We start from the raw sequence: 26,365 nt of genomic DNA on the forward strand, positions 1-26,365 counted from the left end.
CAAAATAACTAAAACGTCAAAATGACCAAAATGGCCAATCAAACAAAATTACCAAAATGATCCAAACGATCGAAATGACATGAATGACCAAAATTACCAAAATAACCAAAACTACCAAAACGAGAAAAATTATCTAAATGCCAAAAACAAAAAAAAAATACCAAAACGACCCCATCGACTAAAACTACCAAAACGATCAAAATTACCGAAATGACTAAAATGACCAAAACGACCGAAATTGCCTAAATGACAAAAATTTCCAATACGATCCAAGTGACAAAAATTACCAATTGACCAAAATAACCAAAACTACCAAAATGACAAATTTGACCAAAATGGCCAAAACGACCAAAACTACCAAAACGATCAAAATGACTAAATTGAAATCGACCGATATGGCCAAAATGACCAAAATTTCCAAAACGATAAAAATTACAAAAAAAGACCAATTGCCCAAAATAACCAAACTTACCAAAATGACAAATTCGACCAAAATGGCCAAAACGACCAAAACGATCAAAATTACTAAATTGACAAAAGAGACCAAAATCGACCAATATGACCAAATGACCAAAATTTACAAAACGATAAAAATTACAAAAAAGACAGAGGCGTCGCGTCCACCTGTTCAACCTGTTCATAGGACAGGTGATCATTTTGATTTCTTTTTGAAGAAAGAATTAAAATATGTTCATCAAAATAATTGAACGAACATGCCAACTCTTCTTGGAATAATGAAACAGCCAAGCGCATTCGTATCATAGAGCGTCAATGAAAATCCTCCCAAGCAGCCGCCAACCTGTTCGGATTTCTCCATGCACGAGTTCCCATACAACACATCCAAAAATACACAGAAAACCCCCCCTATTTGTACACGCTGGACGGTATGAATGTGGTAGTTCAAGGGGGTGCATGAAAGCTTTAGGACAGTCGACATAAAAGCGCGCGAGCCGAGACACGAGCAGGGAGAGAGCAACGTTCAAAGAGAGAGAGAAAGCTCCATATTTTGGCGGCTGCTTGGGAGGATTTTCAATGCGCGTTAGATTTTCATTGAGAGCTCTATAGGGGGATGGCGTCGCTATTTTTAGACCACGTTTTCCACTTTTTCTCATCGAAACCGACTACTTTATCGACTTCATTTTGCTGGGCGAGATAGGACGCCGTCTATTTTTAGACGATGATTCAGCACTTTTCCACTCTTGCACTTAAAAAAACCAGGTGGCAGCACGATGTAACGCCACGTCCCTAATAGGCGATACGAATGCGCTTGGCTTTTCCAGATTCCAAGACGATTTGGCGTGTTCGCTCAAATATTTTGTAAAACTTTTTAAATTGTTATAAATAGTAGAACGGCATGTTGCTTCCAATAAGCGATTTAACTGAAATAAAGTAATGAATAGCTCTGTTAAAAGTGAGCAAGCAAGTTCATCGACAGATTTGCAAAATAATTTGGAAGAAAATCGAACAAAATCTTTAACCTACCACGAATACAATAATTTTCTTTACATGTTAATTGTACAAAAACAAAAATCAAAACAAAGCTTAAATAAGCAGTCGTAATAATGTCTACTTGGTTTGAATTCTTGAGTTTTGATCGTTTAAATTTGTTTTCGGAAAATTTTATAAAGTGATATTTTTATTTTATTTTATGGATTTATATTGAGATATGAGATGCAGTAAAAAAACAAAAAATCTCAGACTTTTTATACTTAATTATGGCAATTATTTTTTATGTGTGGCTATCAATTCAAAATTTGTTATATGCTTAAAAAGCCCATTTTTAAAATCAATGCAAACATTAAGGTTAAACGTCTAATCGATTGCACGAGTTTTTGTTAAATGAAAAATTTAATTTTCATCGATATTAATTTTTTCCCTTCTGGGTTTTTAGGGAAATTGTGAAGAGAAACGTAAAAAACATTTTTTTATGGCCTAATTGTTTTGGTCAGGAAACTAGAGCACGTGATTTCAGGATTAGAATGGTCAACATCCGGAATGTTTGCTTAGTGAGATTTGAAAATAATGAATAATTTTTGCTCTAATCTAATCCAACGGAACATAAGAGAAGTCATTCTAAAGAAAACACCAGGGAAAACTTTTGGTTGGATTAGGCCTCATTTTTGAGTTTTTATTTAGTTTTTTATTTATTTACAAAACAAGCTAATTGGGTACTAAAGCCCTATGTAGATTTTTATGTACAACGGTAAAAAACACGATTAAAAACCTGATCACTTTTTTTTTTCATTTTATGCAAAAAAAGTTATTGACAAGACAACATTTTTTCGATGGATCAACTATGGTCCCCTTGGAACGAGCTGTCAAGTAGGAGCTTTTCTGTCAAAAAGGACCGCGAGGTTAATTTTTCAAAATTGATTAAAAAATCCATTTTTAAACTCTTTGTGGTCGTACAAAAAGTCATTGTTCTCAGAAAAATAAGCTTTATCGTTGTGAACAATAATATCAGCAATCTAAACTTAATTTTAGGACCCAATTATAGAAAACTACAATGTAAAAAGCAATTCAATTTTACACTTCTTAAAAAGGATGATCATTGCTGTAGTTTGAAAAAGTTACTATTTCAATAAAAATCATGTGATCAACAATTCTCACAACAATATTGCAAACATCATCTAATTTATCTTTATTATGTATAAAAGATATTTTTTTAATATAATTGAGCTAAAAAACTTGAAAATTACTGAAAAGATTGTTTGAACAGGTAAACATTTTGGCCACGCGTCGCCTCTGAAAAAAGACCAATTGCCCAAAATAACCAAACTTACCAAAATGACGAATTGGACCAAAATGGCCAAAACGACCAAAACTACCAAAACGATCAAAATGACTAAATTGGCAAGAGAGACCGAATCGACCGATATGGCCAAAATGACCAAAATTTCCAAAACGATAAAAATTACAAAAAAAGACCAATTGCCCAAAATAACCAAACTTACCAAAATGAAAAAAGCGATCACAATGAGCAAATTTACCAAAATTACCAAAACGATCAAAATGACTAAATTGACAAAAAAGACCAAAATCGACCGATATGGCCAAAATGACCAAAATTTCCAAAACGATAAAAATTACAAAAATTACCAATTGACCAAATTAATTTAAATTACCAAAAAGAAAAAATCGACCAAAATTGCCAAAACGACTAAAACTACCAAAACGATCAAAATGACTAAATTGACAAAAGAGACCAAATCGACCGATATGGTCAAAACGACCGAAATTACAAAAAAAAAATACCAAAACGATCAAAATACCAAAATTTGACCGAATCGACCAAAATGACAAATTTGACTGAACGGCCAAAACGACCAAAATTACCAAAACGATCGTAATGACCGACCAAAATGACCGGAACAGCAAAACGGATCAAATCTACCTAAAAACTAAAACAACCAAAATGACCAATACGAAAAAAAATACCAACGCGACCAAAACGACCGAATCGACCAAATGGCCAAATTAGCCAAATCAACCAAATAAGCAAAATCGTTCAAATAACCAAAATGACTAAATCGACCAAACAAACTAAAACGACCAAAATGACCGAAATTATTAAAATTACCAAAATGAGAAAATTGACCAAAATTTCTAAAACGATCAAATGACAAAAACTGCTAAAACGACTAAAATTGCCAAATTGATCACACACACAAATTGACCAGAGATGGAATTGAATGATTTGAAAATGCTTAAATAAGCATGAAAAAATTATTAATTCACGAAAAAAATATTTTCGCTGTCTTATTTTTTTTTAAATTTTATTTTGAGCTAAAATATGACCACAAACATGCTCTAATATGATTATCCGAATTATTAAATCCAAGATGGCATTGATGAATTATTGAGAAATTTGCATTGATGAATAACCGAGGCTTCGGATAATCGAGTCGGGACTGCATTGAAGTCTTCATTTAATAATACAGCATACATTTTGCAAAATAATTGTTGTGTGAAACAGCAAAACAAAATGGTTTCGAATTTATTATTTAGGCCAAAGCCAATGCTATTTCAAGATATTGTCTCCCACTCATCAAAAAAATCCCCATAAACAATAATTATTGCTAAAATTCAAAACTATCATTGACAAAACTTATACGATACAGTCCAGGCTCGATTATCCGAAAGCGTTGGCAAAATTTCACTTCGGATAATCGAATTTTTTTGATTTTTGAGCTTCAGTATGACCTATACTGCCCATGTTCGCATAAATGTCCCATATGCAAAAATAGCAAGCTGAGAAAAACGCATTTGAAGTTTGTCCCATACATAAGGCTACGTGTTAAGTTTTCGCGAAAAAAACTGGATTTCTTCCTGATTTCTAGAACAAAGTACTGGATGTTATAGGCTCTTTTGAAAGAGCACACGATTTTGAATCATACTGCATCAACAACTCAAAATCGACGAAAATGCATATGGGACATTTATGCGATCAGGGGCAGTATAAACTGCTCTAAAGTGATTTAGAATTTTTAAATCCAAGATGGCGACCAAAATGGCGGTGATGAAATATTGAACAAATTCATTTTTCAATTTAATACGCAAATTTTACTAAAATGGGGTCGCAGAACTCGAATTTGATGTTAAAAGTAAGAATCTAAAAAATGATAAATTTTTTTTTAGTGATTCGATTATCCGATGTCCTCTAAAAACCTTCGATTATCGAGTCTGGACTGTACTTTTAAGCTATTTACAAATTCCGAATTTTTGGACCACAGATCGGAAAAGGCGTAAAACTTGATCAAAATAAATATAATCTCATAAATTCAACGATATTTTGCAAATAAATTCTGAAATAGTGTATGAATCGTTTGGTGATGATTTTTGTCTCAAATTTTAAAAATAAGGCTTGAAATTTGTGAAAAATAATGTTTGCACAACAACTGGATTTGTGTAAAATTCATTTTTAAATCCTTTTTTCGTTGAAATTAAATGTTATCGTAAGTTCAAAAAGTATAAACTTTATCACAGAAAAAATGAACACTTTCCCTCAAACCATCCAGCCAGACCAAAATTGTCTCATTGACCCTGACCAATTTCAATTATCACCATTTCAGCGGAGAACCGAGCGTAATCCGCGCCCTAATCCTTCTAAGCCGCCCAAATTGTCCCACCATAACCGTGCCGTCGGGTGAAAAAGCGTCGTTCCGTCGCGAGCCGAGACGGGATCTGTGCTTGTGTGAGGACCAACAACAAAAAATAATCCATTCATTCATTCCCGGGGTGGGCTTGGACAAAAACCGTCCAGGCCAGGCCCAGACCTCCGTTACAAATCTCGGACTAGACGGCAGCTCATCACCAACAAAAAACGAAAACGAAGCACATGAATACAACGCGTAGACACACACACACATGAAGTACCTCCCTGGACCTTAATTAATCATCATACACCCCCCCCCCCCACCCAACCCTCGGCAACGCCACTGCTGCTCCACTGATGCAAATGTGTCACAATTCATTTTCCACTTGGACTCTTCTTCGCAGCGCGCCCTTTTTGGTTTGTTTTGGAGGGCACTTTTCCATCCGATCCCGAAAAGAGGATAAATAACTCAACTACACCGCTAGACTGCTGAACTTTTGTTGAACTATTTGTAGAAATGCCTAGCATTGAACAACCGTAGAATCGGCATTTTAGGAGGATTAATCGCTGTTAGAAGTTCACTTTTTTGCTGTAATTACCAGCACACATTCCACTCGTTTGGTCATTCATTGTTTTTTTTCCCGGGGAGTTTTTAATTTCGCGCTGCAGTAGAATTTGCAACACAGAGTAATATGGGAGATACAATTCTGGAATGCCGAGCCGGCCAGTTTTGCACCGAATTGCAGATGTGGTGGTGGTCTGCACGAGAGGGAAATAATTTTTAACTTTCCACTGCGGCAGTCAAGTGGCTTCCTGGAGGTTGCACTTTTCGAGTGCGTAGAAAGTTTTTGCGCTGAGCTGAAAAAAAGTCACTTTGGAATGAACTCTGCTGCGTAGTAGCAATTCTGTTGAAAATAAAAATTGAAATTGGAGAGGGCATTTGCCTGGGCTACTTGAGTTAAAGTGCGTCTTTCATAACTTGGAAACTGACAGAAAACTGAACAAGATTTTTTACGAATAATTTACGAAATTTTCGTCCCTCGGATCTAGTTGGGGTTGTAAAAAAGAGGGAGGGGTTCTCGAAAAATATTTTTAAATGTTTCTTAAATTTATTCATGATTCTTTAGTACAATTTTTGAACATTTGAAATTCAAATTTAAACAAGAAGTGATCAGATCTGGGATTTTTTCGGAATTTTCCAGTTGTTTTCTATATTTGTTATTTTTTTTATTTGGATGAAACCGCCTTCCCTATGTAATTAAAAAAAACTGTTCGTTTTTTTTTAATGACTTAAAATGCATCTGTTGCGCCTAAGTTCAAGATGGTGCAAAATCAGGATATTTTAATAAATCGTGGGTTTTTGAAAACCGGTTTTTTTTTAATTTAATTTTGGATGCAAAATTATACTTGTTATCGAAAAAGTTGGAAAAATTTGTTTGAATTAATTGTATTTTAGGCAACATGTGGCAAAAAGAAGATTTTTTCAACACTATTGATTTACGGTCTGATAGCCGTGAGGGCTAAGTCGCAGTCTCATAATCTCTGTGTGTTAGCTTTAAATCTCGCCCGTTTCAAATTGCAATGTTTTTTTCAGAGCATTCAGTGTGTAATATTACATGATAGGTGTGAGAAATTGTTTAGAAGTTTCCTTTTTTTCATTTAAAAATGGAGCCTAACATTTCAAAAGGGTACATAACTTTTGTAAACAAGAGTGTATTCCTTTCACTCGAATGACAGTTTACATAAGGTGTGAAAGGGGTACACTGTTGTTTACAAAAGTTTTGTGCCCAAATGATGTTGAAGGCACGAAATTATCCTGATTATTTATAAAAATTTCTAGAACAGTCCAGACTCTATTTTCCGAAGCCTTGATTATCCGAAGTTTCGATTATCCGAAGTTCGATTATCCGAAGATTTGTATGGGACTTCGGATAATCGAATCACTAGGGTTAGTGAATTTTCACGATTTCGCGGAGAGCGTGAAATTCGTGAAATTCCACAATTTCCGCGAAATCCCGTGAAATTCAAGAAATTTTTGGAAATCGATGCATAAAAAACAAATTTTACAATTATTTCAGTTACAAACATTTTAAGTGATTAATTTTCAATTGAAAAATGTAAAATAAGTATGCTAAAAATATAAATTTTTATTGAAATAAAAATTAGTACAATCGATTGCAAACATTTTTTTGTTTGTTTCAACGTATTAAAAAAAATTGTCACTTTAAAGTTTTCTACAAATTTGAATAATTGGAACCACGGATTAGAAATACCCGTATCACATCAGATTTTTCAAAGAATTTATTGATTTTTTGTACTTTTTTCACAGTACCATGTAAAATATATAAAACATCAATAGATACTTTATGTCTATTATAATTTAAAAAATAAAAGATTTAAAATTGATATTTATTGTTTTTTTTTTTTTAATTTTTGGAGACAAAATAATATTTTTTCTGATTTTTTTGAAATATTAAGTGAAAATAGAAGTGCAATCAACTGAAAACATTTTTTTTTATTGTCACTTTAATCACGATAGGGTTCGTTTGAAAACACTTTTAAAATTAGTAAAATTTACTTGTAAAGTTCGGCAATGAGTTCTTTTTGTCATATTATTCGTGATTTTTTTTTAATTCTAATTATAGTGTTTCATGCTTGTCCGCCATCGCGTCCGTTTGGTAGGCTCTTCAAGCGTGAAATGAAAAACCACGTCAGATGGCAGCACTGGTTGCTGCGATCGGCAAACCCCCCGCCGCCGCTGTCAAACGTCAGCGGCGAAAAAGCAACGGCGACCTGATCGACGGTTTTGGCGCGAAGAAAGAGCGCGCGCAAAGAACGAGAGAAAGAGGAAGTGCAAGAATTGTCATTCCGTTCGCAAGTTTTGAGTTGTCCAGACGTGTAATAAAAATCGGTCGAGTAGAAGTGTTTTAGAGAAAACGTGTGTTTTATTCCGTCCCAGAACGTGGTATACAGTCCCGCGAAGTCTCCAGTAAAACCATCCCGGGTTGAGGCAATCGGCCGCAACATTTGGTCCATTCGTACCGGACATTTGGACATTCGACCGTCGGATCCGCAAGAGAAGTGTGCAGTGGATTCCGGAAAATCGTGCGAGCGGAAGAACACATCCGGAAGAAGATTTCGAGTGTGTGCACTGGAAGTGAGAAAAGATCCTTCCGGAAGGCGACTCCGTGGCCTGCAACGGCGGAAACAGTGGCGGCAAGAGCCCGCAAAAGAAGTGCCAGAAAGTTTCGTGGAGTGAGTGAGCAGTGAAGAAGCGCAGCGACGCCATTTTGCAGTGGTTCCCACGAGTGGAACAATCCGTAGGGTGCAGGCGGCACAAGCGTTGCTGGTCTGACTCTATGTGGCGGTCGCTCCTGAAGCTGCACACGGAACCGGAAAGCGAAGAAGAAGAAGTTGAGGAGAAGAAACCCGTCGTCGAGGTGCAAGTGCTGTCCCCAGTGAAACCGCTGACGCCGAAGAAGCTGTGGGAGGAAACGAAGAAAGCAGAAATGGCGGACGGAGAGGTCAAGGTGCTTTCCAAGAAGCGAAGCCAAGTTAAAGGGAAACTCACGCGAATCCTGCATGCAGTGCAACCAAGCACGCAGCCCGGTGCCTTGCCGGGTGTCCAACCACGTGAGGCCGACGTTTCCCCGCCGCAGCTACGAGTTCACCAGCGCAACGTGGAGAAGTATTATGGTGAGTTTTGCGAGATCCATGATAAAATTCTGGACGTGGTGGAGGAAGACGAGGGGACCAAGCAGCAAGAGGCAAAGTGGCTAGAATTTGAGCAGCTCTACAACCGAACGCTGGTTGCGTTGGAAACGCTGGCCGCGCATAACGGACCGGCCGTTTCGACCCAGGCTGTTCTTCCGGCTAGTCAAGTCGCCCAGCAAGTCATCGTCCACCAGCAAGCGTTGCGTGCCCCACTCCCGACGTTCGACGGACGTTACGAGAACTGGTCAAAGTTCAAGGCCATGTTCCAGGACTTGATGTGCAATTCGTTAGACTCCGATGCCGTCAAGCTGTACCACCTGGATAAGGCGCTCGTAGGCGAAGCGGAAGGGAAGATCGACCTTCGAACCATCCAGGACAACAACTACCAGGGAGCGTGGAAGGAACTGGAGGAGCAGTACGAGAACACGCGACTAATCATCGATCTACACATCCAAGGCATTTTGCAGCTCAAGAAGATGGACAAGCGGTCATCGAAAGAGTTGCGAGATGTCGTCGAGCGGTGCTCCAGGCATGTTGAAGGACTACGCTTCCATAAGCAAGAGCTGTTGGGAGTGTCGGAGCTCGTCGTAGTCAATATCCTCGCATCGGCACTGGACCGCGAGACGAGAGAGCTCTGGGAAGCGACGATCGAGAAAGGTGAGTTACCGACGTACCAAGCGACCGTCGACTTCTTGAGAAAGCGATGCCACATTCTCGAGCGATGCGAGCTCTCCGACCTAGAGGCATCTGCTGTCACGACGACAGTTCCCAAGATGCAGTCTTCAACGAAACCCTCGGTGAATGTGTCCGCTGCAGCCACGACCACAAGCGAGGTGGTGTGCGAGTTTTGCGGTGGCAACCATCCGAACTACAGGTGCAGTGCCTTCTGCAGCATGTCTGTCCCGCAAAGGCTGGAGAAGGTGAGAGCAGCACGAGCCTGCTACAACTGCCTGAGAATTGGCCACCTGGTCAAGAAGTGTCCCTCTGTGTGGACCTGTAAGTGTGGAGAACGACATCATAATTTGCTTCACATGGACCTACCGAGAGAACAAGTGCCACCAATGTTCGAAGCTGTTCCCCAGTCTTCACCCACCGTTGTGCAAGCGCCCAGCAACATGAACTCAGCCGACAACCCCGAGCAGACGACATCGTGCTGTAACAGCGGGCTGCTGCAAACCTCCCGACCTGTGTTGTTGCAGACAGCAATCGTCAACGTAGTGGACAAGCACGGTCGACTACATCCATGTCGCACACTCCTGGACTCCGGATCGCAAGCCCACATCCTGTCAGCGGCGATGGCACGTAAGCTCGAGCTTCCGCTGACAAAGTGCAACGTGACGGTGATTGGAGCGAACGCCGTGAAAACTCCAGCGAGGAGAAGTGTCAACCTGAACTTTTCTTCGAGGTACGTCGACTTCCGGGATACCATTTCCTGCCTCATCTCGGAGAAGCCAACGGGAATCATTCCGTCCGAGAGGATCGACACGTCCGGATGGAAAATTCCCAACAGACTGCAGCTTGCAGATCCACAATTCTTCGAATCCAACGACATCGACCTGGTGATGGCGTCCAACTACATGTGGGATTTGCTGCGGTCGGACAAGGTGAAGCTGCGCAACGGCAGTGTAACGCTCCGAGAGACAGATCTGGGTTGGATTGTCACGGGTACCTACGATCCGTGCGACAAGGTGAGTCACTCTATTCTCCATGCGAATGTTGTGCGCCTGGATCAGTGGCGTACTAAGGGGGGGGCGGCGGGGGCGGCCCGCCCCGGGTGTCACCCATCTTGGGGTGACACCCGAGCTGATGGGGTGACACCTGACTCGGACGAAGAAAAAAATATAATTGACCTAAAATATGTTCATAAAAAAATCATCAAGTATCTAACTAATATAAACAAAACATACAAGTTAAATTTTCTGAAACATTCATTTTAGATGGGGGTGACACCCAAAAGTAATACTCATTTTTTAGAATATGTTTACATAGTATACTTATAATGATGAAGTTAAATATTCACAGTTAGTAAAAGTGCATGTTTATATGAAAACTAAAAACTTCAAAAATTTAATTTTCAGGGGTGACACCCGATCATCAAATAAAGAAATTTTGATAAAAATACTTATATGTAAGGGGTGTCACCCCTATAATATTAATGTACAAGCTTAATTGTTGTTTTAAATGTTTTCTCATAAAAATCTTCTTGTGACAAACCACTCTTGAGTTTGATTTTTTTTTAAATTTTCTCGGAATGTGGGTTTATTTTTGTTTCCTTCGGCAATGTATCAATTGAAAGCAAAAATAATAAAAAAAAACACTTTGAATTGAAAAATTAATAAAACAACTGTTTGCTATCAAAACTGGAAGCTAATAAAAGGGTACAGAAAACCCGGAGCCGAAACACGCAAGAGAAAATTGCCCTTGAACTTAAACAAAAATAATCGGTTGAAGATTTTTTTGTGAGTTTGATTGTTAACAATACTTTAATTATTTTATATCGTTTTGCTTACATACATTGTTGCTCTACGAAATGAGACAAGCCATTTTTCGACGTATGAAGTTACATCTGAAAGTGTAGTAATGAAATCGGTGTTTCACCGAACGGACTGATTTTTGTTGGTTACATTTTACCGATCTTTCGTGCACGATTAAGAAGAGCCATGTTCCTTTTCGCTTTTTTATTCGAACATGTACTTTTATTCATGTATTCAACTATTTTATATAAAAAACGGTGGTATTTCTTTTAGAAAGGTCAAAGTATAACCTAACAGTAGATACAGTTTCAACCGAAGATCCGTTTGAAAATGTGTTTAACATTTTGAACAATATTTGATTATATTTATTATTCTTTAGTATTAACATTTTGCACAAATTTTAAATTTTAATATGTAACAAGATTTACGTCCGTCTCAATCCCTTTTTATAAATTTCCTTTTAATAAAATTTCCTGTGCAAAAAATAATTGTTATTCAATTCGATACTTTAATCCAATTAAGTTTAAGGTTTGTTTCACCGAATTTAAGATTTTTGGAAAGTAATCTATTTCTCAGTTTTACAAATATGTTTGTACATAAATCTCTCTTGTAAAGAAACATTTTATTTACTACTCTTTTCAATTTGAATGAATATTGAAACATACATTTAAACAACAAAATCTAAAAAATAAATTTAATCAAAAATTACATCAGAGGAATTTATGTTTTGCAAAACAATGCATATTATGATGTTTTTCGAAATTCAATGTTTAATTGTAGAAAAAGATCCAAATATTTTTTTTTCTAAATCTGAACGATCTGACTGGAAGAAAACACACGCTTTTTCAATAAATAAATATTCCAGCTAAATTTTTACTAGGCAATAATGAGAGATACAAAACAATCTTAACGTTACCATTGTTTTCTTTTTTATTAAATTGACAGAGGATATTTAAAATTGAAAATTCCTAAAAAAAGTATTTAATTAGATTCTTGACTATTTTTTGTACCAAATTTTATCATTTCATAATTATTAATAAAAGATAAAAAAGTAAGGAATAAACATACAAATTATATGAAATATAATTGTATCATCTTTTTTTTTTTGTTATTCGGGTAGTAGAATTTAACATGAAAAATCCGAATTCGTTTCCTATTATTAGGATTATGTTTTTTTTTGTTTATAATGATTAAAATTTGTAACTCCTACTTGTTAGATAGTATTGATTTCAGATAGATACACATGATTCGAGATATTATTTGCAAAATATAGATTTAAAAATATCTCCATTTGTCAGGTTAATTTAAATTTGTTTATTGTTTATTATTTTTGTTTCAATGTAATTGTTTTATCGAACTTTCCTTCGACCGAGCACCATGTTTTAAATTTTATTTTAAAAATTGTCAAGCAGATCCGAAGGGGTCCACAGAATTATGATTTTGAAATTAATAAAATTTACTTTTTGAATATAGTTAGAATCTTTGTTTCAACAAAGGAAATAATTTTTTTCCATTATCTTCCCTTCACTTATATTTTTTAGTTTTTAACGTTTAATAAATCTTTTTGGAAAATGTGCAAAAAGCAAAGCAATCCACTTTAACGACCCCCGGGTCTTTTGTGGGCTCTGTTGCAAGTTTTTACTCATTTCTAGGCGTCCGAAGGTTATGTGTGGTGAGTCACTCAAAACCTCTTTTACGCTAATGGACCGACGTTTTACTTCCCCATCCGATAGAAGGCGTGATCAGGCAAATCTCGTCTCGAAAAATGCCACCGGGTCCGTCTGGGATTGAACCCAGGCCATACTGGGGTGAGAGGCTATCACGCTAACCACTGCGCCACCGGACCCGGCGTGCATGTTTATTCAATATTTTCCGAATACTCATAAATATATTAGGTATTAAAATGTAAAAAAATGGCAAGAGTGCCTAACAACCTTTTCAAACCCTATTATAATTGAAATAAACAAAAAAAGCTTTCATGCCAAAAACGTTGGATATTTGAACAAATATCCTAAATTATGATTAATTAAAAATATAAATTAACGAAACATTATACTACTTGTCACAAAAATCATTTTGATATTTTCACATGCAATTTAGTTGAAAAACAGCACCGTAAATCAAAAAAGGTAGAGTAATCGGCAATTCAATTAAAATACAGAATGCGCAATCTTTGCTCGTGTTTTTGTCGTGCTTCTAGATTATATGAAAATCCTTGTATTCGATTTTTTTTTGTTTTAGATTATAGTAAATTTAAGATAATCAAAAACACATGATTTTATGAAAGAGATAGTCAAAAAATGTCATGGCGGTATGATACAAAGTGCGATTTAAAAAAAAATATTAGGATGTTCTCATTGCATTTCAAAAGCACTTTTATGTTTTTATTTTCAAAATAATTATATAGTAAACTTAACTATTGTAAAGTTTATAGAAAATTACTAAAAGGCATTATTTTAAAGTAAAAGGCAATAAAGGACCAATTCATTTTTTTTAAGTAGTCCCAAGTATGTACATTTTTGTTGATTTGAAAAGATATAAAATTCTCTTACTTAGGATTTTGGAAATTTTAAAATTCAAAATAACAAAGGTATTTTCATGTTTTTTCAAATACCTTTCATTTTTCAAAAGAAGTTTTTTCTCAATGTTTTTTGTCAGCAATGTTATATCTCAACTATTATTTGTCTATTTATTTCAAATTCTGCAAATGTTTCCATAAATGGGCACTCTCTCTTGAAAAATGAAAATAATACTTATTTTTCGGAAATATTTCTGATGTATGATTTCCCATCAATCAATCAAAAAATCAGGATAAAAAATGCAGTTAACACTGAAAAAATACTTCAGACATTTTTTCTCGAACTTTCCATGAAAATCAGAAATGAGTTCATTCATATTTTAATTTTGAAAAATATGCTTAAGGGAAACTAATTTTCTAAACTTCCCTCATCAATACTTATGATTTGTCTGGTCCTCGGAAAGATTCTATTATGTTTCAGCAAAATTAAACAAAATATGAATGAAACTAATTAACACTTTTCAAGGAAAATTCAAGGCAAAATGTCTCAAGTATTTGGATTCAGTGTTAACCACTTTTTTTGATTCTGATGTTTTGATTGATGGGAAAACATGCATCAACAATGTTTGCACAATAAAAAAATACATTTCAATTCTCATTTAAAGACATCACCGAGTTCTTAATCTTTCCGGAATTAATTTTTAATTTATAAAATAATTAAAAATAAACTTTTAAACATGTATTTAAAAAAATTAAACCATTTCAAGATTTTTCGAACAAGCTGTTTTTTAAATGAACAAATATATTTAAAGCAAAAAAATAAAAATTAAATTATTGGTTGAAATAAAATTTTTTATTTTGAGCATGAGAGATCACCCATGGTTGCCCCTCCGTTGCTGAACAGAACCGTAATATCCTTTCAGCACTACTGATCATAGGCTTCGACGATCTAGTAGTGTTTCCCTTATCAACAGCATGTATGAATGCGTTGAAAAGATAAAACACCATGATTGCTAAAGCTAGATCAATTGCGAATAGGTAACAGTCATTGGCCACCAACGGCGCCCGCCATGTCAGTTTGTAGACCTCGATTTTAAGGGACGGGAATGTTAGTTAGCGCAGGTTGCTACTAGGGCAGCTGATTTACTCTGTGCTTACACCCCACGAGCGCCAGGAACCTGAAAACTTGTTAGTAGGATAGGGTGTTTGGTCAGGATTCATCATAGAAGATGATGATGCGACCCAAAATCGTAGTGTTTGTTGAAAGATGTTATATATTATTCTCAAGGCAAACAATCGGATGCTGCGGATGAGACATTTCCCGTTTATCGATTGTTAAATTTTAAATCAAATGGTCTAGTCTTAGACAGCCGGCTGTGGAAAGATAGAACCAAAATCATTTGTAATTAAAACTGAAGAGTTAAACAGTGTAATTTTTAACTTGAAATGATTTCACGAGTTTTAAATGATTGATGTTTAGTGAGGTACTGATTAACTTTGCGAGATGAAATGGTATGATAGGGTTTTGTTGTTGTTGCACGCCGCGACGGACACGAAAAATCTTGCGACCCGACGGAAAGGCATCGCAAATCGGACTCTGCCCAATCCTGTTTTTTTCACTTTGTAAACAAACACGACCATCCGCTCGCACTGATGGAACATAATTGAATGATTCCCCCCCGTCCAGCGCGTCCCTTCACTCAATATTTTTGCATGCACAATCCTGTTTTTTTCACTTTGTAAACAAACACAACCATCCGCTCGCACTGATGGAACATAATTGAATGATTTCCCCCCGTCCAGCGCGTCCCTTCACTCAATATTTTTGCATGCACAATCCTGTTTTTTCACTTTGTAAACAAACACAACCATCCGCTCGCACTGATGGAACATAATTGAATGATTTCCCCCCGTCCAGCGCGTCCCTTCACTCAATATTTTTGCATGCACAATCCTGTTTTTTTCACTTTGTAAACAAACACAACCATCCGCTCGCACTGATGGAACATAATTGAATGATTCCCCCCCGTCCAGCGCGTCCCTTCACTCAATATTTTTGCATGTACAATCCTGTTTTTTCACTTTGTAAACAAACACAACCATCCGCTCGCACTGATGGAACATAATTGAATGATTCCCCCCCGTCCAGCGCGTCCCTTCACTCAATATGTTTGCATGCACAATCCTGTTTTTTTTCACTTTGTAAACAAACACAACCATCCGCTCGCACTGATGGAACATAATTCTGTTTTTTCCGTTTTTATTGTTTTGATAACTTAATAGAAAATTATTGAGCATTTTTATTCGATTAACAAATTTTACAATTTGAAGTTTTATGTTAACACTGGAACACCCAACGCCAAACACCCAATGTCAAACTTACACGGACGCCCAACGGCAACTTCTACTCGCTGGTTCTTGTGCATAATTCAATCAATTTGGACGATTCTTTTTTTCTTTTTTGATTTGTAAGAATGTCTAAATGATCCTAGAAATTTGAAGTAGGGGAAATTCTCGTATGTTTGCTATTTATCACTCGATTTCTGTTGAAAACGCTTTTAATGAGCTGTAATTGAATGTCAAAGTGACATGGCAACATTAGAGGCACGCTGGATTTAGATGCTGTTCCCCTACTCGATTCAATTTGCGCAATTTGAGCGTTTAAAAAAATCGCCCAAAATTCCGCGGGGCAAAAAAAAACTTGGAATGACGTTTTTGATCGCAAAGAATACAGATTTGATCAAACTAATTGTTGATCAATCGCTGGAATGTTAAAAAAAAACTAATGAAATGTCAGTTTATCTTGTGTCAAAAATGTCAATTCAAGAAACCCAAAGTCCAAAAATGTTTTTTTGATCTGCAGTTCTTAGAAAAAAAACTTTAAAGTGTCTTTTCTAAAAAAAAAAAAACAACGGGAAATTTACGTTTCAAAATATCCTACCCTTAACCGCTTAAAATATTTTGCTTAGCTTTAATTTATTCTAATTCTTTTTAAGTTTAAACTGACAATTATTTTAGCTTCCAAAGATTTTGGAAAATATGGAATAGATGGTTTTTTAATTACGGCTATAAATTATGTATATTAAATCAAATCAGTTTGCTTTACTAAATTTGTTGCCTTTGGAAAAAGATTTATAAAGCTTGAACAAATGTCATGTCTTATAATTATTAAGAAAATATTTATCTTAACAAAATTTCTAGAGAATACTAATACCGCGCATTTTTTTTTCAAAATAAATATTTGAATTTAAATCAGCAAAATTTACGAATTATTCAATCTCGTATCGATTGTTGAGCGTATATGAATTTTTAATCTTTCTAAATTTTAAGAAAAATGATTTAGATTTTGATGTAAACACTATCAAATGATAAAAATAATGTATTGTGTATTTGATGACACAACATATATTCTGAATATTTTTCATTTTAAAAAAACTGTTATTTATAAGGAAAATCGCCGAGCTGAATGATAGTTTCTTTTTTGAGCTAGTTCTTCGATATAATTATTTCGATAATTATAATACGTGTATTTGCATATGGAAAAAAAAAATCAAATTATAAACACTTTTTGAAAAAGTCTTTGCTTTAATATAAAAAGTTTAATTTTCATTATTAAAAATATTTGTATTTTTTTATATTGCAAGATTTTTGCTCATTGCAGAGTATTATTTAGAATTCCAGTTTGTAAGAAGAATACCATGTGACATAAGTTTGGTGGGATTAAACCTAGAAAGGGGTGTGTGAGAAGGGGGGGGGGAGGGGTGACACCGGGTAGCCCGCCCCGGGTGACACCCGACCTTAGTACGCCTCTGGCCTGGATGCCCTGAAAAAGACTGTAGAGTCAACACTCCTCTCCGCCGAGAACGAAAGGGTCGATAGTCAAGTACAGATAACCCACCGCCGTAACGAGAACGATCACTTTGTGCTTCAAATTCCGAGTCCGATCCCGGATACCCGAATTCCTCCGCGCTGTGCTGTTGAGCCAGACGCTACTCGCTACAAGGACACACTGCCGTCGAAGGGCCCTGTACCGAACCTCGAGCAGAAACTGAGTGCAGCCACGTACCAGCCAGCTCGCCCACAGATACTCGATAGCGATGGCCGCTTGAGAGCCGGTGATCGTATCCAAGAACCAAACCTACCAGATGAAGCCAAACACCAGCGGAACCTGCCGCATCGTCCAGAAACCTACTCCACAACAGATAACGACCAATCCCGACCAACTACCTGTAGAACCTTCCAAGTGGCACCACCTTGTCGCCAAATTCTACCCGGAATCGGAGCATCCAGTCCAGATCGTCGACCAGAAGAAGCTTCAAGGCTTAAAGGAGTTTCAGCTTCGCAGCGGGCGGGAGAATGTCCGCCATCGCGTCCGTTTGGTAGGCTCTTCAAGCGTGAAATGAAAAACCACGTCAGATGGCAGCACTGGTTGCTGCGATCGGCAAACCCCCCGCCGCCGCTGTCAAACGTCAGCGGCGAAAAAGCAACGGCGACCTGATCGACGGTTTTGGCGCGAAGAAAGAGCGCGCGCAAAGAACGAGAGAAAGAGGAAGTGCAAGAATTGTCATTCCGTTCGCAAGTTTTGAGTTGTCCAGACGTGTAATAAAAATCGGTCGAGTAGAAGTGTTTTAGAGAAAACGTGTGTTTTATTCCGTCCCAGAACGTGGTATACAGTCCCGCGAAGTCTCCAGTAAAACCATCCCGGGTTGAGGCAATCGGCCGCAACAATGCTCAAGGTTTCTAGAAGAAAATTGAAGTTTCAAAATGGTTTTATTCCATATTAAAAACTTGGGCTTAAAAATATTATTTAAGTCTTATAACCAACCCTTCTGCATCATTAATTTTTTTTTTTCAAAGTCTCGTGAAATTCCCAAATATATAATTGTTTGATTTAATGGTCATCGTGAAATTATCTGCTTAAAAACTCACTTAGCATGGATGCATAATATATAATAAAGTATATTAAAATCTTGATGGTTGTTTAACATAGGTATAGGTTATTTTACATTTTTCACGTTCCGTGAAATTTTGTGTTTTCGAATTGTGGTCCCCGTGAAAATTGCATTTTTTTAGCGTGAAAAATCACTAAGCCTACGAATCACAAACAAAAAAAATGTTTTCGTATTTTTTCATTTTCTTGGTTTTAACATAAAATTTAGTTCTACGATCCCATTTTAGTCAAATTTGAGTTGTTTAATGCCTATTAAAAAATAAAATGCATTTTTTCAATATTTCATCTCCGCCATTTTAGCCGCCATCTTGAATTTTTTTAAATTACTTTAGAGTAGCATAGGGGTCATACTTAAGCTCGACAATAAAAAAATTAGACTACGAAAAACATTTTATTTTTCGTTATTCGATTTTCCGAAGTGATTTTTTTTCCGAGGCTTCGAATAATCGAGTCTGGACTGTATTGAGGATCAAACCAACAGTCATTCTCTAAAACAAATAAAAATAAATATAAAAAAAAACTAGATTAAAACTTCGTATTTGGGAGGTCAAGTGACAAAAGAAATAAAAAACAATTTATATTCCGATATGGTCTGTATTCACAAAACATTCCTGATTATTACGTACAACTTTGCCGAAGACAAAAAATCAATTAAAAAAAAAAAACTCTTCTCAAAATACAGATGAAAAGCCCGCAAAATATTGTAAAAATACGAAATGGCTTCTTTCGTACATAGATACGAATATTTTTGCCGGAGAATATCAATCAATCCGTAAAAAAAACTGTTTCATTTTAATATCCGAACAGATTTGCATATTATCTTATTTATTTTTTCAATTTTAAGTTTTTTTTGTTCGAAACAATGTGACCAAAAACCAATAAAAATTAAATAGAAAATTAAACTGTTTCGAAAAATTCTGACGTGAAATTCTGGAGACTTATTCAAAGCCAATTATAAAACTTATTACAAATTATTCGTAAAAAAATAAAACTAAACTTCAAATTTCAAGCCCAACTATAAAAAAAAGATAAGGAAAAAATATCACAAAATTATTTGAACAGCGTAATAGTTATGCATCTGTCACAAAATTTGCAAAATATCGTGAATTCGCGAAAAAAAATCCCATTGTCTTTTTTTCGATTGTGGTTCCAAAATTAAGTATTTGGAAAAAGCTTTAAAATGCTCTTTTTGATTAAAAACGCAGAATCAATGTATCCTAAATAGTTTTAAAATGATTGTACAAGTTTATTCAATGTTAATTTATTTTTCAGATATTCAGATTTTTCGAAGAACTTTTTTAGCTTGAAATAAAATTTGCAATGGAATAAATTTTTAATTTCAAAAATGAAATTATATTCAACATTTCACAAGATTAATCAAAACAAATTAACGTGAATGTTTGAAAAAATAAAAAAAGAGAACAGCATGTAATTCCATCAAGCACCTAAATTTTCACTATATCTTTGCAAAATATGTTGTTCAAATAGTGAGAAACAACAATTTGACCTGTCAAATATATGATATATACATGATATATATTACAATTTTTAAACCTAAAAATTATCACTAAGAAAACATCAATACAGTCCAGACTCGATTATCCGAATGCCTAGAAAAAATTTCACTCCGGACAATCGAAAAAAAAAATCTTTATCCTATTTTTGATTGTCGAGCATAAGTATGACCCCTAAACTACGCTTAAATGATTTAGAATTTCTAAATCAAAGATGGCGGCCAAAATGGCAGTAATGAAATATTGGAAAAAAGCATTTTGTAATCAACTATTCAAATTTGACTCAAATGGGGTCGCAGAATTCGAATTTCATGTTAAAAAATAAAAAAAAACACGAAAACAAATATTTTTTATTCATGGTTTGATTATCTAAAGTCCCTTACACTGTACTTGATTTCGGAAGCAGAGAAATCAATGTATGAATTCAAATAAGAACCGTTGCAAATATTTGAATCCATCGTTTCTAGCTTTCATGTTTTCTCCAAGGCTTCCCTTAAAAAATTGTCCAAATATTTACTCCGAGATTTTCCTTCACTTCCCTTTCACGAAACCGGATACTAATTAAATATCACTTAATCAAACGTCAAAAGTTAACCACCAAAAACGCACACACACAACCCCCAAACGAAGCACGGAAAACACGTGTCACTAATTTTCTTCCAGAGTCCGCACACAGCAGTAGGCCACGCCACCACAAAGTGTTTCCGTCGATTACCGGTGACCTCTCGGACGGACACACACACACTTGCACGAAAACACCGTACAAATTAGCCTACTAATCGCCAAATTATTCACGACAACTGCAGCAACAAACAAACAAAGCAGGCGAAATTTGCGTGATAACGCAGGAAGCCAACCCCGAGAGGAGGCGACTTTGTTCTGAATTTAACACACACACATGCAGAGACAAGGACACACTCTGATCAGCTGATCAAATTCGGGCTTGCTGCACACGAGTTGTCAAAATCCACGACTTTAATCACCGCGTTAACAGCTGAGCGGGGGAGAGAGAGGTTATCCTTTTGGTCCGGTTTCACTCCATAGCTTACTTTGTGTTCCGAGCGGGAGAAAGCACCGTTTCGCGACCGGTTCGAAGGGCTGTCGAAGGGAAACTAAACGCAAAACGGCGTGCCGATGCCGCACTGTGGACTCACACAGTTAACAAGCTGTGTTCGGTTTCGACCGTTTGTTATCACTGTTTACATCGGCGTGCGAGCGGGACGGGGAGCTTTTTCGAGTGAGAGCGAACGAGACGACCGGAGGAGGCACCCGGAGAGAGCCGAAGTGTTGTTTTCGGGGAGGAAATGTGGGTTGCTTGGATCGGGGAAAAGGGGTTTGGCGCGTGCGCACGGACAAATGTTGCTACGTTAAGGAGCGGATATCGCATGGACGAACGAGGGATCAAAACAAAAGCGGCGATTGAAATTGTTGTTAATTTTTCAACATGGAGGGTTGGTTGAATGCGATGGGTGAAAGGTTTGAGGTTCCTGTGGAGTGGTAAAGTAGTTATTGGCATTTGAACATAAATTCCACTTTCTGTTTAAATTTTGTTGCTCTCGTATCTTTAAGCATTCCAGAAGCATTTTAGAACTCGACACGACCTAAACTACTAACATTTCAATTTAACAAAATAAGACAACCATTTCATGTAATGAAGTGAACACAGAGAAAAATATTGAACTACAGTCCAGACTCGATTTTCCGAAGGCCTCGGAAAAAATCACTTCGGATATCAAATATTCGGATAATCGAATCAATAAAAAAAGATATTCGTTGTCTTATTTGTGTTTGTTGAGCTTAAGTATGACCTTTAAACAACTCTAAAGTGATTTAAAATTTTTAAATCCAAGATGGCAGCTAAAATGGCAGTATTAAAAAAATGCATTCAGTATTTTTTAAGACAATCAACCATTCAAATTTGACTAAAATGGGATCGCAGAGTACGAATATGATGATTTACAATTCTCTAAAACTTTCCCGAAGATAGTATGGTGCTATCTTGCTCCTGTCAAAAGATGCAGCGTCCTCAAAACTGGTCTAAAACGTGTTTTTTTTCCTTAATTTTGACGCTGTTGTGTTGGTTTAAAAAAATAAAGGAAAATAAAAATGATAAAAATCTGAACATTAAAAAGGTTTTTCCATATAAATTCCCATACAAAATTGAAATGAAAAGCGCAAAGTGTGGACGCAACTAATCGCTCCTACAATTTGGGAAGTTGTAGGGCCTAAAAGCTACCGAATAAACCTTGCTCTGAAAAAATCGATCTAATCGAGCCAACCTACTATTCACTGTACAGTAGGGTGCCCAGAAAAAAATGACCCCCATGCTCCACAAGCGAAAAACGATTGGGCGAAATTGGTTGAGATTAACCCATTGAAACCCTAGCCCGGGGGGATGGCAACCCTATTCCGACCAAAGCAAACTGGCAACAGTCGACATTAGCAATTTAAACGATAAATTCCTGAAAAAACACGTGAATTGAGTTGCTGATGGCAAATTCTATCATATTCTTTTAGATTCCATCCCAATATTGGCTGAAATTTCATATCTAAAAAAGAGATATTTCTGTTTACCTTTTTTTGATTTTTTTTCTTTTGGTCGACAAAACAGTGCGCCCGTACACTGAGAATCGGCATCACACATTTTTCAGTTTGCTTTTACACATTTGCATTTGACACATTTGACTTTTGAGTTCAACCAGGATAATACACTTCGTGTAACCATTAGAGTGTAACAAAAATGACTTTTTGGCGGGCATTCAGGGGTTTGTTTCAGTGGGCATACTGAGCCTAAATCCCAATTATGAGCTTGATTGGACGTCACAGGAGCTGGCGCTCCGCCCTTCAATTTTAAATGGGAATTAACCCGTAAAAATAGATTTTTTTCAAAAATGTCACTTTTTGAGGCATTTTGGCCACCAATGCGTTTACCAAAAACATCACTGGCGTGTAGGCCAGACCCTTGCGCATCTTTTGGTATATATAACATTGATGTTTGGAGCATCCTGGAGCTCGGTACAGACCTTCAAAGTTTGGCATTTTTTCGAAAAATCGGCGCCGGCAAAAAACCTCGCGACGCCCGAGACGCCATTTGATTTTGCTGGGACCAATTTTTTGAAAAAATGCCAAACTTTGAAGGTCTGTACCGAGCTCCAGGATGCTCCAAACATCAATGTTATATATACCAAAAGATGCGCAAGGATCTGGCCTACACGCCAGTGATGTTTTTGGTAAACGCATTGGTGGCCAAAATGCCTCAAAAAGTGACATTTTTGAAAAAATCTTTTTTTACGGGTTAAATCCCATTTAAAATTGAAGGGCGGAGCGCCAGCTCCTGTTAAGTCCAATCAAGCTCATATTTGGGATTTAGGCTCAGTATGCCCACCGGAACAAACCCCTGAATGCCCGCCAAAAAGTCATTTTTGTTACATCCTAGTAACCATAGTAATATGTATAATACTGATTCTCAGTGTTTGTTTGCTGGACTTCCAAGATGACGTCTTCTTCGCTACCCCCTGCCCTTCATACAAAAAACATATTTTTAAATCGATTATAATAAAGGATCGAATTTTACAGCTTTGGTATTTTCTACAAAGTTGTACAGCTTTAAATTTCCAATGAGAATCTCACTTCAGGGAATACTTGGATGAAAGTAACAGACCGAACCGTATGAAAATCGTTTTTTAAACATTTTTTTTTATTTTTCCCATACAAACTTCACTTCCGAGTTGGTAAATGTTGATTTTGCAAATATTTGGGCCAGAGTTCCAAAATAGGTCAAGGAACAATATTATTGATTTTCCCGTTTAACAGTCAGGACCCGAAGCCTGATTTTTCTGGTACATTCTTATTGGAATTCCATATAAACTGTAACGGGGATTGCAGGCACCGGGTCCTGACTATTAATCTTCGATCACTTAGATTTTTCTACCGCATTCGGTAGTAGAAAAATCGGTAAAGTTTAGATCGGTAAACCATCTGTCAAAATGAACAAAATTTTACCGAATTTCGGTTGTACGAACTAACAATAATGAACTGCATTACCAAATTTTGGAAAGTTTTTACCGAATTCAGTAATTTTCAGTCTACCGAACTGTTCAGCAGTTGAAAATTCGGTAAAATTTACCGAAATCGGTAAAAAAAATCTAATTGTGAAAGCTATATTAAATGTCCTAAAAAGCCCGACTAATCACCTATCTTTAGAAACGTGGCGAGCTACAATCGTCCCGGGAATATGATTTTTAGAGAAAAAAAATGTTTTTTGCGGATACAGTCCAGACTCGATTATCCGAAGTCCTTGGAAAAATTAAATCTTCGGATAATCGAATCACAAAAAATGCTAAAAGTGAAAAATAGGCAAACCGAAAAAAAATTGTTCGTGATTGGATTCCTTCAGATAATCGAAACTTCAGATAATCGAGTCTGGTCTGTTTCGTAAAAAAAAACGCAATTTTTAAGACCACCCTATTTTACGTAGGATAACCGTGAATGTCAAACAAAAACATACTGGTCTATTTATTTCGAACAAATTTGAGCCAAATAGAAACACTTTTGATCTAGATCCTGCTGATTCGACAAGAAATTGGAAATTGTAAGTTTATATAAAATTACATCAGCTATTTTGAACTCATTTTGCGTCAGAGGGTTAAGATTGTTAAAATTGCACAACTCATCAAAACACTTCTTCCGAATTCTTTCAATATTTTCCACATGCTGTTCCTTCGGTTGGCCCACTGCGCAGTCGCTTCAACAATTACGCGTCTTCCCCTTCTTTTCCGAGCATTCTCTGCTCCCACAGAAATCCCACGGCCTGCTGCTCCCTGGGAAAACAAAGTTCTACCGCGCTCCAGAGGCTCCAGAAATTCTCCACTCTCAGCGCAGAAGAGCTTCGTTCTTCTTTTGTCGCTTTTGTTGTTAAACATTTGTATACAAGGTTAAATCGTATGTTTTTCATGTGCCACCTCCTCCCACCTCTTCACGTTGGATTGTAGGTCGAAAGATGGCTGTGCCAAAATTTATTGAGCCCCGGTTGCTGCCGAGATAAATTTTCTTCCCTGCCAAAACTAATGCTATTTCTCAAGACTTGTGTGGGGGGCTCCGGCGATAGGTAAGGTTAGGAAAAATCGATTTCGGCTGACTGGTTAAAGATTTCGCGGCCTAGCAAAGCAAGCCATGGCAAAGAAGGCGGTTCCATGCTTTGTGTGGGAGGGCTCAGAAATCTTTTGCTTCGCAGACGCGCGCCTGCAAGTTATGCAACGTGCTAAACAGCTAGACATCCAGCGTGCCAGAGTGGGAGTTGTTGAATTTTGAAAAGAAGGGGATTTTTCGATTCTATCTCGAAGCGGGCATGGTGTTGCCCAGTGTTGTTGAATGTTTAATGCGGCGTGACTAGAATGTTCTATTTTTGCACCCGCTCACTCAGACTTTCTGTCAAGAGGTCAACTTTAATTTTGGCCTTTGGCTTTCCGGTCGTCGTCGCCGGTGTGGTCGTGGCGTGAGTGAGTCCGTCGTATGGGTTAAAAATAACTCTTCCTGGCTGGTCGACGCCGCCGCCGACTCCTCGGTAGGAACCGGTTGCAGCAGCTTCGGGAAATAAATGGGACTAACTTTTTTTTTGCTGCTCTCCTTGAGTTTGCTACACAACCAGGATGATAGCCAGTCAGATGGGGAGCTGTTCACATGTTTCTAGTTGAGAAATATTTTCTTGGCCAGAGGGAAAATCAATAAAACTAGGGGCAAAATTAAGGTCAAAAAGTTTCAGACGATGACCTAGAGACAAGGTGTGATAAGGTAAAGTGCATTTGCTTATCACTGTGGGTTGAATTGATTGAATTGAGTTAAGATTTAGATATCAAGGCTGTGAGTCATGATTGTTTCCAATCGATTGAACATCTAATTTTCTTTAAAAGAGTCCTGGATTGAACTACAGTCCAGACTCGTTTATCCAAAGTTTCAATTTTTCAAAGTTCGATTATCCGAAGGTTTATTTAAGACTTTGGATAATCGAACCACGAACAAAAAAATAATTTTCGATTGCCTATAAAATCAAAAAATGCTCTCTTTCAATGTTCCATCACAGCCATTTTGGCCGCCATCTTT

The 26,365-nt window shown here is 36.8% G+C and overlaps 1 protein-coding gene across 3 annotated transcripts in view; it reads right to left on the reverse strand.

The window, feature by feature from the left end:
• Positions 1–21,457, reverse strand: part of LOC120422535 (carbonic anhydrase-related protein 10) — an 88,715-nt gene extending 67,258 nt beyond the window's left edge. For 2 of the 3 annotated variants that reach the window (XM_039585997.2, XM_039585999.2), the window contains exon 1: positions 21,316–21,457. The gene's annotated coding sequence lies outside the window, so the exon portion shown is untranslated. Of the gene's footprint in view, positions 1–21,249 lie in introns of all 3 variants that reach the window. The other variant, XM_039585998.2, reaches the window with a different exon arrangement.
• Between the last annotated feature and the right edge of the window lie 4,908 nt (positions 21,458–26,365).

The sequence above is a fragment of the Culex pipiens genome, chromosome 1 (genome assembly GCF_016801865.2).
Source record: "Culex pipiens pallens isolate TS chromosome 1, TS_CPP_V2, whole genome shotgun sequence".
NCBI lineage: Eukaryota > Metazoa > Arthropoda > Insecta > Diptera > Culicidae > Culex > Culex pipiens.